Source organism: Triticum aestivum, chromosome 6B, assembly GCF_018294505.1.
Source record: "Triticum aestivum cultivar Chinese Spring chromosome 6B, IWGSC CS RefSeq v2.1, whole genome shotgun sequence".
Lineage (NCBI taxonomy): Eukaryota > Viridiplantae > Streptophyta > Magnoliopsida > Poales > Poaceae > Triticum > Triticum aestivum.
Window position 1 is genome coordinate 436,100,694 of NC_057810.1, and position 18,961 is coordinate 436,119,654.

Genomic DNA, 18,961 nt, shown 5'->3' on the forward strand with positions numbered 1-18,961 from the left:
AGGTACGACGTAGTATCATGTATGACATCTACATATCTAATTTAGCAACTAGTAGTAGAAATCATTGTCTGCACAAAGGGATTACTAGTCGAAAATCCTAGCAAAGTACGGTGGCAAGCACACAACAATACAAGAGAGAGATGCACTTACAAGATCATAGCAATGCCTCAATCCAGGATCTTGGTTGGCCAAGCTATTAGATCTAGAAGAAATATCAGCCTTGTAGTTTTTGCCAGCTGCATAACATGTAACAGCGACCTGTTAGTATATTTGAAGTACATCGGGCAGGTGATGTTGGACGGGTTTAAATGTGAAAAGTACCTAGGCCGTGGCGGGTGCTTGGCATATTGCCAGACGATGGGAATCAGGTTAGAAACATCAAGGGTGATGACGCTGCACTGGCTATCGGGGTTCGGTAAGGAGATCTAGAACCGTCGAGTAGGGTGTTTGTGGAGCGGCTCCGGTAGGGTGGTCTATGGTGTGGGCAAAGTGGATCTGAGGTCGTGGATGAGGGCGTCGGTGAAGCTTCTCCGATGGTTGGGTTCAGGATGGCGTTGATGATGCGGATCTACGGTCGTGGACGATGCCTCAAAAGCTGCTCCGGTAGGTTGGACGAGGGTGCAACGAAGCGGATATGAGGCCGTGGAATTGTGAGTTGGCAAAGCGGCCCCGATAGGGTTGAGAATGGTATAGGCGAAGCTACTCCCATAGGGTTGACGATGGTGTCAGTGAAGCGGCTCCGGTAGGGTTGAGGAAGGTGTCGGCGAGAGGGGAGGCGGCTCCGGTAGGGTTGAGGAAGGTGAAGCGGCTCCGGTAGTGAATGGGCTCTAATACACCGGTGGATGAGAAATCTAGGGTTTTGAGAGGGGAGGGGTAGAAACACTGATGAAGTACGGACTGCGTGAGGTAATATGCTCTCGTGATGTGGAGTTAGTCGTTTTTTGCGGGAGGGGGAGAGGAAATGAGGGTGTCGTGTGGTAGGGGGAACCGGAAGTTACCAAAGAAGCACTGACCTATTATGTAGATGAGGGCGGTATTGTAACTGTTGTTCTCTGTGCACCAAGGAGAAAAGGGGAATTTCGCATGCTAAAGACTAGGTGGCGGATGTTTTAGAAGGAGGACGGAGATTTTGCTGCCCGCGGGGTCGTTCGTATCCCGTTTCCACTAATTTTGGACATTGCTAGCGGGAAGGTCATGCAAGACTATGTACATGGGGAACGCGTCAGTAGTTAATAACTTGTGCAAATTCCACCCCAGAAAAAATGACAATAGCTCGGGATGATGCACAGATAACTTGGACGTTCACATGTGCGTGGCAATCGTACGGGTGTAGAGGCACGTTCAAAAAAAGGGGGATCAAACGCTCAGCCTATGTATTTCTCGTGTAAATAGATAATTTAGTGCCATTGGTTATTTACTTTGAACATAATGCATTGCCGTGTTATTGTACAGGCGCACAAAAAGAAATGGATATTGGAGTCCCACAAAAGAAATGGTACTGTAGTCCGTTACTTAAAAGTGTTACCTCATATGATTACATAGCCTCCATTTTATAAATTGCGTACCCGTTGAATTCACATATGAATATTACATATATTACTTCATAATCGGACCTTAAATCATCCAAGACTAATGAATTTGAATGCAAGACTAACAATGGTGCATGTACATGATAGCTACATTGGTTGTTTGAAAAAACATCACTCTAAGTTTGGCATGCACAATTGAAAAGGATTATTTAGAAAGAAAAAATGTGATATGAGAGTGTCCAATCTTTACAACATTGAATCGATATAGTATCTTTGGCGACGATATGAAGTAGACATTGATTTATGTTCAAGCGATGCACATCCACGAGCGCTAGATAGTGATACGTGACGGAATTGTGCAATCTCTCTCACACGCATACATATCTCATTTCTCTGTGGGCATCGAAATCACACACGCGCACTTCGTGTATTTCTCTCCCTCTGTCAAGGTTAGAATTCGTCTTTCTACCCTGTCCTACAAGTCTCTCACACAGAAACACACACGCTCTCTCTTTCGAACACGCCCACCCCTTTAATTCCGCCCACCTACCGCCAATAATGTCTCAAAGTATAATTATGTCTCTCACACATATGCCTAAGGTTAACTCGAGCTTCGGAACCATATGAATACATACAATGGGATTCTAGCAGAGCACCTTTTGTTTTGAGATTTCGCTCTCTCCCTCTCTATCTTTCACACACACACGCGCGCGCGCGTAGACATTGTTTCTTGCTTCATTTTTTTCCGACACTTACATGCACACCGTTTGTTTATCTCCATGATGCTTTAAGTATGTCTCACACACATTCTGTCTACCTATCCCTTAATATAGATATGTGTCCCACAAACTCCTATCCCTATATCTAAGTGTCACTGCCCCCCCCCCACACCCACCCACACACACTTCCCGACACTGAAGGAGTAGGGTGACACCTCGATCTTGATACTTATATATCTACTAGCTTCTATCTCAAACACACACACACACACACACACACTACCCGACACCAAAGGAGTAGGGTGGCACCTCGATCTTTATAGTAATCTATCTATTGCTTCTCTCTCAAACACACACACATACACACACTCGCTAGTTGTGCCTCTGTGCCTACCGCGCACACTCTCGATACGTCTTTCTCTCCCTCCCCCCTCCGGACCCCCAACAATGATAGCAGAAGGGTGACAACTCAATATGATCTTAATCTGTCAATTGGTTTCTCTATCAAACATTGTGTCTCTATGCCTCGCTCAGACACACTCGATACGTCTTTCTCTCTGTAGCCCCCTCGATATGTAGACTTCTCGCGTGCGCACAGTTGTAGTGACGATGACGCTGAACCCAATGTGCCTTGATTTTACTGGCCTCATGTGATAGTTTTCACCCTGTTTTCTGTAAATTAACAAGGCAACCTTTTCTTTGTTACTACTAGTGAATCTGAAATCATTCGGGGCAGACATAAAATATATCACTTCAACCCAATTATCGCAGTAACTATTTTAAAAGAAACTAGCTACATGCCCGTGCGTTGCATGGAACATCAAGATGCATTTGTATGAGTAGATTATGTTGTGAGAGAAAAGGATGAACGAGGGAAGGCCTTATATGCAAATGTGGAGAGGGTTGTGGGTATCTTTTTGCAAAATTGCCATAGTTTCCTTCCCATCCGGCAGCCTATATTGCATGATGGCACGCACACCATCATCACCAACTCTGTTTTCTACTCCCTCCATTCCTAAATATTTGTCTTTTTAGAGATTTGAACAAATGACTACATACGAAGCAAAATGAGTGAATATACACTCTAAAATATGTCTACATACACATCCGTATGTGGTAGTCAATTTGAAATATGAAAAAGACAAATATTTAGGAATGGAGGGAGTATAAGAGTAGACATAGAGATATATCTCCAACATGGTCCACAACGAAAATTTGCTGGACTAGTTAGCGTCAGATGCTCGCAATGCAATGACCTGATTTTGAATTCTGTATTTAACTTTAGATTTTTATATTATATATTATTTAATACTCACCCCATTCCATAATGTTGCGCATATAGATTTTCTGCAATTGTCCATGTTTATAGAGAAAACTATTTATATCTACAACACCAAATGTATATAATATGAAACTATGTCTTGTGATGTATCTATGGTATTATAGATGCATATGATTTTCTCTACAAACTTGATCAAAGTTTATAAAGTTTGACTTTTAAAAAAATCTATATGCGCTACATTGTGGAACGGAGGTAGTATATACTTCTTTCGCTACTGTAGTGATAGTGGAACCCATAGAGTACTTAAAATACAAGATTAAGGATGGATTTGTTTCTTTTTAACTTCCTGTACGAAGCTGTAGCCACCTAGAAAGTCAAGTGTACACTATACATCCAATTAACTTTTTATGAGGGAGAATCATACATGTAATTAACTCAAATGGATTGGATGTGACTATTATTTCCAGCACAAGAGCATCTCCCATGGCAGTCGACAAATTTCCTCCCGCTTCCTTCCACGGAGGACGACATCAAATGCCAGAGTCATACATTTTCACAACTCTAACCAACCAGAGGAAATTCGTTCGAACAAGGACTGATTTCATATAAGCATGAAGGATTTCGTATAAAAAAAGGCAGATCTTCATATAAACATGATGCATTTCATTACATTTGCATGAACTAAGCGATGCTCATCGGACTCTCGTGATATAATTAATACTCCCTCCGTCCGGAAATACTTGTCCTAGAAATGGATATATCTAGACTTATTTTAGTTATATATACATCCAATTTATCCATTTTTAGAACAAATATTTCCTGACGAAGGGAGTACCTAATCTACATGGCCGCCCGCGGATCCCTTTGTCTTCCTCATGTCCGGCAAACACTTGCGGGCTCGACGCAGGTCCTACGAAGAGACGAAGTAGCAAAGAAACCACTTGAATACGTAGTCGTCGCCTTGGCGGTGGCCTTCAAGGGACCCAAGTGGCGGCGTCCTCCCGTGTTCTACTTCTCCACGATGATCGCAGTGGACACGGAGAAGCTGGCCACCAACTCGTCACTCTCCACACACACGGCTTCTGTCTCTACCTGCATGGCACTGCCGTAGGCACGGGAGGTGTGCCCACAGACACGGGAGGTGCGGCCATCGCAGAAACTGGTGGCGCGATAGGACTCGGCAGCGATGACGCCCGTGCCGCTGTGCTCGCCGCCGTGCCGACATGGAGCAACTCGCCACTCCTCATCGAGCTGAACTGGAGCGTCTAGTTGCTGAACCACGCACCAGCTTGGGATGGCAACTGGCTCCGTCGGGCCAAGCGAGGTTGATGAAGCACCCAGTGGCCTCGTTCGTATCCAAAGGGCTCGGCGGGTGTGATGCCCCGAGACCGATGCGCTAGGTGTCTTCCAGTTATTCGCCATCGTTGCCATGTCATTTGCTTGTGTGTTGCACTTTGCCATGTCGTCATGTGCATTTCATCTGCATGTTTCTCAAAACTTGCATCCGGTCACTTTCTTCGTTGTCCGTTTCGGAATTCGACTCTCTCACATGCACCCGCCGCACCTCCCAAATCTTGTTTCGTGAGCGGGAGGAAAACGTTCTCGGAATGGGACGAGAATTGCCGAGTGGTCTTGGTACATCATCGGTTGACCGACTGTTAAATTTCGTTCCAGTTGGAGGTCGTTTGATGCCCCAACGGCTAACCATGTAACCGTGAAACCCCTCTCTCTTTGCAGCCTAGCACCCCTCCACAACAGCCCACTAGCCCATCTAAAGCCGCTCCATGCTCTTCGTCGTTGGATCATGATCATGTGGGCGAAAACCGCACCTCAATAGCCCTCTCCCAGCTACCAAAATCTATATAAAGGCCCCTCTCCCTCCATTTCCGCGCAAACCTTAGTCTCCCCCTCTCCCGCCGCCGCCGGACGTGTCCACCCGGCGCCAGACGCGTCCACCATGCAACGACACCAATCCTACGCCACCACGTGGCCCCATGCCGCCAGCCACCACCGCGGCCTGCCCGGCCACGGCCGGCCCACCCCGGGCCGTGCCGGCCCGAGCCGCCGCCCCCGCGCCCGTCCATCACGCTGCCCGCTGTCGTCTACTACCGTAGCCGCTTCGCGCCACCACCGCGTGGCGTCCGCCGCCTCCGCGCTGTAGCTCCGCCGCCTCGCCGCTCCAGCGCCGCGCTAGCACCACCGCTAAGCTCCTCCACCGTTGCTCCGCCCGCTCTCCGCCTCCCCGCGCCTCCCGGCTCCGCCTCACCCTACGCATCCATCACCGCCCGCATCACCCACCGACTTTCGCAGCCCCGCCGCGCGCCGCTCGCCGCACCTCATCGCCCCGGCCGGATCCGGCAGGGAGGTCGTCGGATCCGCCTTCCCTCGCTCCTCCAGTGCCATCTCCAGTCAGCTCCAACCTCGCCGGAGCCCGATCCGCCTCGCTGGATCCTCGTCGGCCAGATCCACCGGCCCGTCCATCCAAACGCGCCGCCATCCCCTGGACCGCGCCATCCCGCTCCCCTCCGTCCCAGTTTTCAAGGTGAAAATGACCAAGTCCCTGAGTTTTCAACATTATGTGTCCATGTTGTGTGGGCCCTAACTTTGTGCATGTTTAACCTATGATGATGTTATTGGTATGCAAATGTTCATCTTAGAGTGCTCTACATGATGGTTGCTGTTGCATGCTTATTTGAGTTCATCTTGATGCCTTAATCCTCGTTGCAGAAGTGCTAAATGTTATAATCTGCTGGAAGTTGTCATAACTTGTTGTTTGTCTTTTTCATATCATTTTGCGTGTTTATGTTTTGAGCATCATGCAAACATATTTTAGGACCATCTTCATGCCATTTTTATAGTGGTGATGTCCATGTATTTTTGTGTGCTTTGTCGTGAGTGCATCAAGCTTGCAAAGTGTCCTACTTGTTGTTTGCTGTTTTCCGAGACTTAGTAAAATCTGTCAAGTCTATAACTATTACATTATGTTGCCATGTTAACTTGACTCTACAAGTGTATCCATGCATAATCTGGAGATGCTCAGTAAGGAGGTTTCGTAGATATTGTTATTCTCTGTTCATCCATGCCATTGTTTGCATTTATAGCCTACTTTAGCTTGTTGTTATCATGCTCTCTAATTGCTAAATAATGTTGCTGTCAGCCTATTAATAGTAAGTTCAGTTTTGCCATGTGAATAGCTAGTGTTCTATGGATTCTATGGCCATGTTCTTGACATGAGTACTTGCACTAATATGCCCTATTGCTGCTGGTTGTATTGACATGCCATGAAATGCTTTATGTTGAGTTGCATAAGCTCGTAAACATGTCTACTAGTCGCTGCTACTGCCATGTTTAGTTTATTTCACTCGGTCTGCGAAACTGTTATCATTTGCAATCTTGCAATGATGTTTTGAGCATGTTCTATTGTTTTCTAGCAGTAGCTCAGTGTTCATGTTTTGCAGTGATCTACATGTACATGCTTGCCATGCCCTTTGATGCCATGAAATATTCCTGTAGCATAGTCTTTTGTTGTCTCAAAATATGCATCATGAATCTGTTTTCAGCCTTCCTCTGTTTTTCACCATGTCAGGGAACCTGTTATGACTTGCTATCTTGTCTTGATTAATGCCATTGTTCTAGAGGTTATATGGAGATTCTTAGGAATCATGTTTTGTCATGTTTAACCTGTACTTAAATGAAATGCTTTTGTTTGCCATGGTCTTGCAATGTAGCATTATTGTTCCATCCCTCCAACATGTCAACATGTTATTTCTGCTCACATGTATGTCCTGTTTTTCACCAAGTCCTAATATGTGTTATAAAGTTACCTTTTGCTTTGATCATCTTAGATTATTTTTGATGCCTATGAACCTGAACCATGATGTTATTTGAGGCATGTAATCTTTAATCTCAGTGCATATCAAGTTTGTGTCCATATGTTTCCTGTAGCAAGTTGCTTCCTTGATTGCAAAGTGCTTAGTTGTTGTTTTGGACAGCTTGTCCTTTAAACTTGTTTCGTGTGTATGTGTTGAACCGTTGCTCCGTTTTGAGCATGTCCTATATGAAACTTTCTTAGTTTTGCATGTGGTTTCATATTAACTTGTTGCATCCATGTTTTGGTGTGTTTGTGATTGTGTTTTGCTTGCATTTGCATCAATGCCATGTGTAACTTGTTTTGCTCATATCTTCTAGGCTGTAGCTCCGAATGAAATGTACTTTATATGTAACTTGACTAGAAAACTGCATAGATCATCTTGGTGCACTTTAACTTGATGCTTGACAACTTCAACATAATGTGTTAGTCAGATCTGGACCAATTTCGAAATTTGCATATGGGGAGTTTCCAGAATTGTTGTATGTTGATTCCGGCCTCATTTAAACTTGCTTTGATGTGGTGTTCTTTTATGCATCATCTCTTGGCATGAGTAGCATCATATAGCCTAGTAATGTATCATACTTGGTTGAGCATCTTGTCATGTTTATGTTCTTGTTTGTTTACCATGTTGTTTGTTTCTTTCCGGTTGTGCTTCTTCTCATTAGTTCCTATTTCGTTGCGATCGTGAGGATTCGTTCGACTACGCTTGGTTCGTCTTCGTGGTTTCGTCTTCTTCATGGACTCATTCTTCTTCCTAGCAGGATTTTAGGCAAGATGACCATCACCTTGTATTTCACTATTGTCTTTGCTATGCTAATTGTCTCGATGCTATCGCTATGTCGCGCTACCTACCACTTGTTTATCAAGGCTCCCAAATTGCCATGATAGCCTCTAACCTTTTCACCCATCCTAGCAAACCGTTGTTTGGCTATGTTACCGCTTTGATCAGCCCCTCTTATAGCGTTGCTAGTTGCAGGTGTAGTTGCAGGTTATTCCATGTTGGGACATGGATATGATGGGATATCACAATATCTCTTATTTAATTAATGCACATATATACTTGGTAAAGGGTGGAAGGCTCGACCTTTTGCCCGATGTTTTGTTCCACTCTTGCAGCCCTAGTTTCCGTCATACCAGTGTTATGTTCCTTGATTTTGCGTCCCTAACACGATGAGGGTTTATGGGCCCCTCTTTATAGTTCGCTTTGAATGAAACTCTTCTAGCAAGACCCAACATTGGTTTTCCATTTGCTCAACATAATAACTAAACCTAATATTAAACTTGACGCATAGGGAGTTAGCGCTACCCGAGGAGTAATTCCACATAAACAGGGGGGCTAGTGCTGATGGTGTTGGTCCCAAACTAGAGCACCGTGCGGGGCCGCCCCTTGGCAACTTGGGGTATTTTGTTACCTGTATGCTTAGCTCATCCAGACGTGGCCTGATATGAGATACGCGCGGCTACTATCAGGGTGTCGGCACGCCGGGAGGTCTTGGTGGATTAGTTTTACCATTGTCGAAATGTCTTGTGCACCGGGATTCCGAGTCTGATCGGAGGGTCCTGCGATGGAGGATTGTCTCCGCGGATCGTGAGCTTGTCATGGGCTAAGTTGGGACACCCCTGCAGGGTTTAAACTTTCGAGAGCCGTGCATGCGGTTATGTGGCAGATGGGAATTTGTTAATATCCGGTTATAGAGGACTTGAAATAAACTAATTTAAAAATACACCAACCGCGTGCGTAACCGTGACTGTCTCTTTTTGGGGAAGTTCTAGAGGAGACACGGTTGGGTTATGTTTGAACGTAAGTAGTTCAGGATCACTTATTGATCATTACTAGTTTGCGACCGTTTGCGTAGTTTCTCATCCTACTCTTGTACTCGTAATTTAGACACCATTCATTGCTTAGCCGCTGCTACAACCTCACCACTTATCAATTCCATACCCATTAAGCTTTGCTAGTCTTGATACCCATGGTAATGGGATTGCTGAGTCCTCGTGGCTCACAGATTACTACAACAACAGTTGCAGGTACAGTTAATGCGATGATCATGATGTGACAGCGATGTTTACTTGTTTTGGAGTTCTTGTTCTGCTTCTCCTTTGTTCAGGGGATAGGTTCCTGGTCGGTAGCCTGGGCTAGCATGATGGATTTCGTTTGAGTTTCTGTTTGTGATTCATCCGTAGTCGGATGTTGGTCTCATGTATGATGTTTGATGTATTCATGTGGCATTTGTATGCCTTGTATATATCCCCAACTATTATGTAATGGTATGATTTAATGCTATCCTCCTTGCAAAAGCAACTCCAATATGCGCTTCTATCCCTGGTGGGACCTTCGAGTTCCTTTAGGATAGGGTCACATATTGGGCGTGATAGTAGGCCACCCACCCGGGTAGTATGCCAGAGAACGGCTCCTCAGAAGACATCAGAAGAGTGGAGAAAATTGTGAAGGAGGAGATGGGAGAGCAGCGGAGGGGTGCGATTCTTGCCCGCTGTCTATTTGGCCTCGTTTAAATAGAGGGCGGATGGTAGGAGCTTGGCGGGCGTCTGGCCTCGTTTAAACTAAGGGTGGACGGGTGGAGCTCGGCCGATGTTGCATTTAATTCTGGCCCTATCATGAACGGACGTGTGGCTGGAGTAGGTTTCTTGGTTTGCATGCGGGTTTAACGGAGGTGTTTGATGGAGGCGAGGAGGCGTGTTCAACCGGGTGTGTAGCGGGTGGCACAATACTATTCGATTTGACAGCTATTAGTAAACCAGGACAGTTCCTGATACGAGTTTAATGCATACAAGGGAGAGGGTAGCGGTTCCCGAATTGTTGAACGGCCAATGATGCATCCTCCTTCAATTAGCATCATGAATGCATGAGGGAAGTAATGGGAGGAGGATGGGGAAAAGAGGCAGCACGATGTGAATGCAATGCAGCTTGCACTCATATAAAGGAGCCCCTCCATTCCAATGCATCTACCACATCGTATGCACCTAAGCACCTACACTAAGCGCAAAAGTGCTCACTCTAGACCCATAGCAGTGATGCACGCGAGTGGCCAGCGGATATTCTCTAGACGATGTTGGCGATCGGCTGGTGGATGGTCATCGTCGATGCCAGCTATGACTCTTAGTTGGACCAGATGATCCTTGCCACCATCAACAAGTTCACCATCGTTAAGAAGCTCGTGGACAACATCGCCGTACTCCTCCAGCCCGCGCGCCCAAGCTCCTCATTGCCTGCTACCATAATCGGCCTCCATGGACGGAACCTCTTTCAAGCACTAGTGGACCTGCGACTGCCCGCCGACGCAACGAAGAACGTCCACCTGGAGGTCGCGCTCGCCGCGAGGCTGAAAGTGCAACTAATCCCTGGGTGGTTTTGGTAATTCCTAACAACATATAGCTCACTGAACTAATACTCTATCAAAATGATCATTTCAGAAAGTTCAATGATTGGCATCACATGGACTAGGAATGTGGACCCCTCAAAATGCTAAGGACACATATTGGCTCAACCTCAAGACTCTACATTTTCATTTTAGTGATCCAAGATCACATTGAGTCCGTAGGAAAATCTAATACTATTAAAAGGCAATGAGGTGTTGCTTAATGGCTTGCTTTCTCAAAATGCTTAATGATATGCTCCAAAAGCCCTCAATCACTTTCTCATATCCACATATGTCCCAAACCAAAAGTAAAACTCGGCCCCATTGATATGATCTATCCGGCGCCACCGAGTTCGCAATGCAAACTCTCTGTTTCCTCTACGTAACGTTTCGGCCTCACTGAAATGAAGGATCGGTCCCACCAAGTTTTCCTGACCAACTCTTTGTTTGCCTATTAAAGAAATCGGTCTCAGCGAGTTCATGTGATCGGTCTCGCCGAGATTAGGTTATGCCCTAACCCTAACTAAATCGGTCCCATCGAGTTGACATGTCGGTCCCACCAAAAAGCCTGACGTTCACATTTTGAACTAAATTGGTCTGACCGAGTTTCAGTATTCAATCCCACCATGTCAGGGCCCCGATCCTAAGTCACACCGATCTAGCATGTAACACATCATATTACTTTGCGACCTCACCCACGGTATTCCCACGGGTGCCACCTTACCTGGCACGGGACTGTTTGTGCCTTTTGGCTCATGTATATGATAGTGTCGCTAGCATCCATATGACAGAGAACCCGGGCTGACATGACAAGTCGTGAATCCAAAGTGGCACTAACTTACAGCAACAGACATACATGACCCAACAATGAACGTGTCGGTCATCAATGTATGAACCCAAGTCATAGCAGGCTACAAGGACTTAAAGGAACAACACGTGACATTTCCCCGAAGGGACAAACATGGGAACAAAGAAGGACACATGCCGGCCAGCCTAAGTGTTCCGGAGCAGTAGCCAGCTACCATGGCATAGTGGAAGCACTAGGAAACATTTCCCTATAAGAGAGGCTACCAAGAATAGACAACTAGGTTCTCGAATCCCACACATACCAAGCATTTCAATAACATACAAAAAATATGCTCGATATGTGCAAATACAACATGGCATCACAACAAAACTCTACCACTCAAAGTATTTATTTATTAGACTCCGAGGAGCTGGATATTACAAACATGGGTCTGATGACCCAACATTGAAGTCATACAAGCAATAAGCACATGCGGAAGCTTAACTTGTCTGAGTACAGACAACTACAAATGAAAAGGCTGAGAAGCCTGACTATCTACAAGACCCTGCCGAGGGCACAAGATCGTAGCCGAGGTAACAGGCTAAATGTCAAAGTCCACGCGGAACTACTAGTGAGACTACAGTCTCTCTGCAAAAACATAAATTAAGCAAACATGAGTACAAATGTACCCAGCAAGAGTTACATCAGAACTAGCTACATATGCATCAGTATCAACAAAGGGGGTGGGGGGGTTTAACTGCAGCAAGCCAGCTTTGACTCTGTTGCTATCATGTACTACGTCTGCTGGTAACTATTTTGAGGTGGCGCACATGAGTCCACATATTCACCAATCAATACACCACTAAGGGTCCGCTCCCATCTCCCTACGAGAACGCCATCCATAGCACTCACGCTTATCTTGCTCATTTTAGAGTATCCACTTTCACTTGTCTATGAACTGCATAAGCAACCAAATAGTCCTTTACCACAGACGCAACTATTCGAATAGATGATGTTAACCCTGCAGGGGTGTATTTCTTCACACACGCTCTCGCCACTTACCGCCATGTACACGTCATGTATCTTGACATCCTTCAAGCAGAAGCCTGGCGAGGGTGTCAGCCATGACCTGACTAACCGCACAAGTCCCTATTCCAGGTTTATCGCCTATTCAGGTGCCATCTGCAGGGAGTCCAGCCGAGGTTTCCACTACATCCCCGAACGATGTGTGCAGGATTCCTGGGTCACCAAACGGGCGACTCGATACACCGGGCCACGTGCCTACCGCATCACAGCCCACCCCTCAGGTCAGCACTACGCACGGCCTCCAGCATACTACAAACACCACAAAATACTTGCAACTCCTGGACAAAGGACAGGGGCGGTTAATAAGTCGAGAGGGTCCATTGGTTTCGGGCCCAACACGTGGTAGTAGCTGATCTTAAATCACATACATAGATCTCAGTTCCTAAGAACGGTTCCAATGAAACAACCCACCATGTACTCCTACATGGCCTTTCATCGATACCTTTACCAAATCGTGTTCTCTCTCAACAGTAGTGTTGGGGATATAACTATCAGGTATGACCCACCCGGGAGGGGCCGGGTTATACCTATGAGGACTCTTGAAGCCCAAGACAATATTGAAGATGGCGGTTCAGTTAAGGGCCCAAGGCCCAAAGGGCGACTTAAGGCCCGTAGAGAAAAACCGCCACACATGTGTAGACTTGTAATATAAGGCAGGAATAGAGAGAGACCGAGCCGGACATTGTTTATGAGCCGGCGAGGACTCTATGAGATGCGGGACGTCGACCTCTATATATAAAGGGACGACCCGGCGGCAGTTCAGGGCAAGTAACATCAGATCGAGAGCTAGGTCAAGCGGATTTGCTCCCTGGTTATCGAGACATAAGCAATCCCACTCAAAACTGGATCGTAGGCTTTTACCTTCACCGTAAGGGGCCGAACCAGTATAAACCCCATGTCCTTTGTCCCGATTAACCCCTTTAAGCTTCCTAGTTACGATGGATCCACGACTAAGTCCTTTCAATAGGACATCTAACGTAACAATTCCACGACAGTTGGAGCCCACCGTGGGGCAAGCGCACGGCGGATTTGAGTTCTTGAAGGGCAGCTTCGAAGGGCTCAAGGGATATGTTGTGGGCCAGATGACCAAGAGTCATCGCGGCAAGCTCTACATCGATAACGCAGGCTGGGCCCCGATGCCGGCTCAATTGAGTACGGGTACCGGGCCCCCCTTCAGCGGAATTCACGTCTTCATCGGCCGGATCGGCGAGCTGGACCCTGAGCCAGACATCTGCACCGACATCATCGAGACGGCTCAGCGTGCAAGACCCGCCCGGGCTCCGCCCACCATGAAGCGTGCCTTTGTAGGGTGCATCCATGGAGGGGAACTTCCTGAAGGATCCGTGTCTGGCAGTGAGACGGCCATGTATTCTGATGATGAGTCGTCCATGGGTGAGACGGATTCGTTATATCAACTACAAGACGGCGGGCTTGGGGGCTATTCCGGTGTCAGCAGTATTCCAGACCCCTTTGAGCCACTGAGCAGAGTAGGGATCTTCATGGCTGGTACACAACCCGGTCAGAATTCTACAGCTGCGGCAACAATAACCTCCGGGTCAGCAGAAGCTGGGGCAGGAGACCCTGTGCACCGCTGTCGGTGTCAAAACTGGCAGATCTCGGGTAGGGGGTCCCGATCTGTGTGTCTAAGTCTAATGGTAATAGGAGGAAAGAGACATGATGTTTTACCCAGGTTCGGGCCCTCTCGACGGAGGTAAAACCCCACTTCCTGCTTGATTGATCTTGATGATATGAGTATTACAAGAGTTGATATACCACAAGATCGTAGAGGCTAAACCCTAGAAGCTAGCCTATGATGATTATGATCGTCCCTATATGGACCAAACCCTCTGGTTTATATAGACACCGGAGGGGGCTAGGGTTTACATAGAGTCGGTTACAAAGAAGGAGATCTAATATCCGGATCGCCAAGCTTGTCTTCCACGCAAATTAGAGTCCCATCCGGACACGGGACGAAGTCTTGAGTCTTGTATCTTCACGGTCCATCAGTCCGGCCAAAGTATATAGTCCGGCTGTCCGGATACCCCCTAATCCAGGACTCCCTCAGTAGCCCCTGAACCAGGCTTCAATGACGATGAGTCCGGCGCGTAGTTTTGTCTTCGGCATTGCAAGGCGGGTTACGTCTCCAGCTTTGTGATATAACACCTGCACACCATCGTAGAGGGTACAATACCCCACAAATCTGATCTGCTGATATTTTTTCTCACGGGGAGCCCTTACATCATGGCATGTCCAATACGAACCGGTTTTCCTAGCCTGCCTCGACACACGTTGCGCGGCGGTTTTATTGGCACGCCTTGCCAAAGCAGAGATCATGTTCCTCTTATCGCGGGATCCTCCATCAATACGGGCGCGTGCAACCCCACGACATCTGTAGGTATGACTCCGTGTTTTTAGGTAAGTCCCAAGCGGTTACGCTGAGGACGCTTGATATTCACCCCCTTTATAAAGGTGCCGAGGCCTATCCCTCTTTTCTACCACCCTTGCGCCTTTTCGCATCTCGAGTTCTAACACCCAAAGCCCAAACTCAAGCACTTCGGATCTTCAATCATGTCCGGATCCAACCTTCAAGGCCGGTGGATGGCCTCCTCGGTCATAGAGGAGGACATCGCAAAACTTAGGGAGGTCAGATATCTGACCACCGACATCAAGCACAGTCTTGCTGCTCCAGGGCAGGTCATCCCTACTCCCGAGCCCAACGAGAGCGTCGTATTTGTTTCTCACTTCCTCCGCGGCTTAGGCTTCACCCTTGATCCCTTTGTGAGATGGCTCATGTTCTATTATGGGCTAGATTTTCGTGATCTAGCTCCGGACGCCATCCTTCACATCTTGTCGTTCATCGTCGTGTGCGAAGCTTTTCTCCATGTCACCCCGCACTTCGGCTTATGGCTGAAGACCTTTAATGTGAAGCCGAAGATGATTGAAGGGCGACACGCGGAGTGCGGAGGTACTGTAATAAGCAGGAAAGACGACGCCCCATGGCCAAAGGGCTCCTTCCCAGAGGTGTCCGATCTATGGCAGCGGAGGTGGTTTTACATCACGACTCCCAGAGGCACAAAGTGGGTGGCTTCCCCCGACTTCCGTTCAGGCCCTCCACCTCAACTGGCGTCATGGGCCAATGTAGGACGGGATTGGGGGCCTGCTAATGATGTACCAACATTGCAGAGCCGCATTCGGGAGCTTCGTGAGAGGGACATTAGCCTTGTCAGCATAATTCAGGTAATGCTAGAACGACGGATGTTGCCGTGCAAACGCCGGCCTCTCCGGATGTGGGAGTTCAATCCGGAAGGTCTGCGGACTATTCTGCACTTCTTCAGCATGACGCTCGAAGGGATGTGTAAGTTATTCTTCGGACCACAAGTAAAGTGTCCGGACACCATCGAGGATGCGGGCCTGAGCTGCAAACGCCCAGATACCCAAGTAAGTAACCCATAAACCGAACATTTCGTTTATATTTATCATAACATTATTCTGAAAATCCTCCGTGGCCAGGAATGGCTCAGCAAGGCGGAGAGAATCAGGTGTCCGACACCACTTCCCGAAGGCTCGCCTAGTCCCGCCATAGCCAAGATGCTTTGTAGTGTGCTAAGTAAAATGCCCTCCGGGAAAGACGAAGGAAAGAACAGAGAAGCAGAACTTCACACATTGCACCTCCAAACTGGCGGAATTGCTACCTCCCCAAAGGAGGATAGTCGGGGAGGGGAATCTAAGGTCTCCTCCCCTTGCCGGAAGAAGAGGGCCACCTCCGAAGACTTGGAGACGGAGGTGCCCAGACAAGGGAAGAAAACTTCACCAGGGGGCCTTGCCCCGAAGGGCGTCTTCACCGCGCCATGCCCGCAAACGGGCCAGCCCTAAGCCGAGCTGTAAGTTAATCATAAATACAAAGCTAGTGCTTCCTCCTCCAAGAACAGTAACTCGCATCCATTCTTTGCAGTCCGGCTAGCAGCTCTTCTCGACAGAGTTCGTCTTTGGGGGATATCCTTCCGGAGATGATGGAGAGTGAAACCCCACCAACCTCTCCGTCTCATGGGGCGGGCGACCCCGAGGTGTCGTCACGGAGGAGTCTAGATTTGCCGAGGCCAGAAGCTAATACTTTGGCTGCCCTAAGCCCGGAGCATTCGGCTCCCACAGGTGGCGATAGGAAAGGTCCGGCACAGTTCGGCGACCGGCCGGATACGCTGACGGGCTTTCTGGAGCGAGCTGCTCTCTCAGAGGATCACCGTTCATTAATGAGCATGGTGCTTGAGAAGATTTCATCCGCCACAAGTGGGTTGAATGAAGCTTTTACGAGCATGCTCAGAGGCTTTGAGGTATGTACCGAAATACGCAAGTCTTGATTATTGTGGCGCACGCGCTAGGTGTGCTCCATATGGATTGTAGCCCCTTAGACTCTGGTTGCCAGCCCAAGGCGGCAAACGGAGGATCACATTGTTGAGTAATGATCATACTGTGTTTATGCACAGGTGGCTAAGGGTCCGGCAACCGACCGGTCCGTTCAAGTCACCGAACTAAGGAGACAGATTGGAGTTATTGATGCCGATATCACACTTGTGAACGAGCGGCTTAACGATTCACTAGGTATGTGCTCTGCTTTCCTTATTTGTTATAGGAAAAACTAAGAGGAGAATAATGTTAATGTTATATGCTTGGACTGTAGATGGAGCTGCTGCCGTGGAAGCCCTGAGGGCAGAACTTGCCCTGGCTAGCAATGCGGCTGCCCTAAAGGCGGCCGAAGAGTTGAGAGCCGAACAGGGTGCTCGTCACCGAAGCGAAGATAAAATAGCCGAGATGGCTGTGGAGCTGAAAAAAGCGCCGACCGGTATGAGCTCCTTGAAAAAGAGAATAAGGCTAATTCGGCTGACCTGAAGAAGGCCCTTGATGTGGCCAAGGAGACGCATTCCGAAATTAGGGATGCGCGGGAGGAGCTTCGATAGGCCGGTGAAATAGCGGCTGGAAACCCCTATTTATTGCGGATGAAGTTCTTAGATCCGAAGTACGCTCCTCTGGATCGATGCTGGAGCCCTGCAGACGTGTATGCGGATCTGGCGAAGAGTACGGCTGATGCGGCCAAGTTTTTCAAGGATCAAGAAGATAATGAAGTGGAAAAGCTGTTCTGGTCGCAATTCAGTGCTCCAATGCGCACGTTGCCATTGAGCGAGAGGATGGCTATTGTGGCATTGCTCCATAGGTTGTCCGGTCCTGCAATGAGGTCTATAATAGACCATCTATGGCCGAAGGGGCCGAAGACAGATAGTTTTTTTGCTTTAGTGCAACAATTCCTTGGTGCTGTGTCGCGAATCGATGCCATGAAAAGGTCGGCGTGCATAGAGGGTGCACGGATGGCTCTTGCCCGCGTTAAGGCATATTGGACAGATATGGAGGCCACCATCATTGCGACCCAGAATCCGACGGGAAGCCAGGATCCGGACGAGCACATCTTGGAGCAGGTAACAGAAGGTGCTCGTCTAATAGAGGCTCGGTGCTCGAAGAATGTCATGTTCGAGTGACAAATCATTTTATTGTAAAAACAATTTTATTGTAATTATGAGGCTATGTTTATAATTTTCGCCCGAAAGTGCTATTTTGCCTCCTGTGCGGCCGTTTTATGTATATATGTAATCTGAAAGTTAGCAGTCATTGGCTTCAGCCCCACGCATACAATGTGGGGGTGTTCGCGAAAATGTGCGTAATCACACTTGATCCAACGTCTTGGTCCATTAAGGAGGTGATCGCACGTCGAACTAGGCAACTGGACTATATAGCTTTAACACTTTCACTTAGCCATAGGAGTTTGACGGTGGGGCTACTATGTAGCCCCTTATACCTTTGCGTGCATCCGAATACGGGCGCGTGTGTACATGACCGGGAAACGGTCCTTCATTAATGCGGAGGAATCCTAGGGATTCTGATAAGTCTTCGAGTGGTCGAACAATCTCTCGCTATATCATGACAGTCAGTTTTCGGCTTTCTCTACTGAGGTGCTCATCCGGAATAACCAGGGCACAATCGCAGTAGTTCTCCTTTGGCCGCCTTAGCCGATAAGAACGGAACGTAAGGCGGCAAACCCAGGAGCCGGGCAAACCCAAGATTTGACCAAAGACATGTTTCGGAGCTGATGCATATAAGGCCAAACTCGCGATGCCGAACACTCCTGAAGGTATTCAGACTTTATAACATATACTGGGCTGAGTAACGCCCTTTATTATGAACCATGTATTTCCAGGTACGTGCATTAGATTGTCGTGGTGAAATGCCAATAACGGCAGTATCCTCTGTGGGTGTAGTACCGATG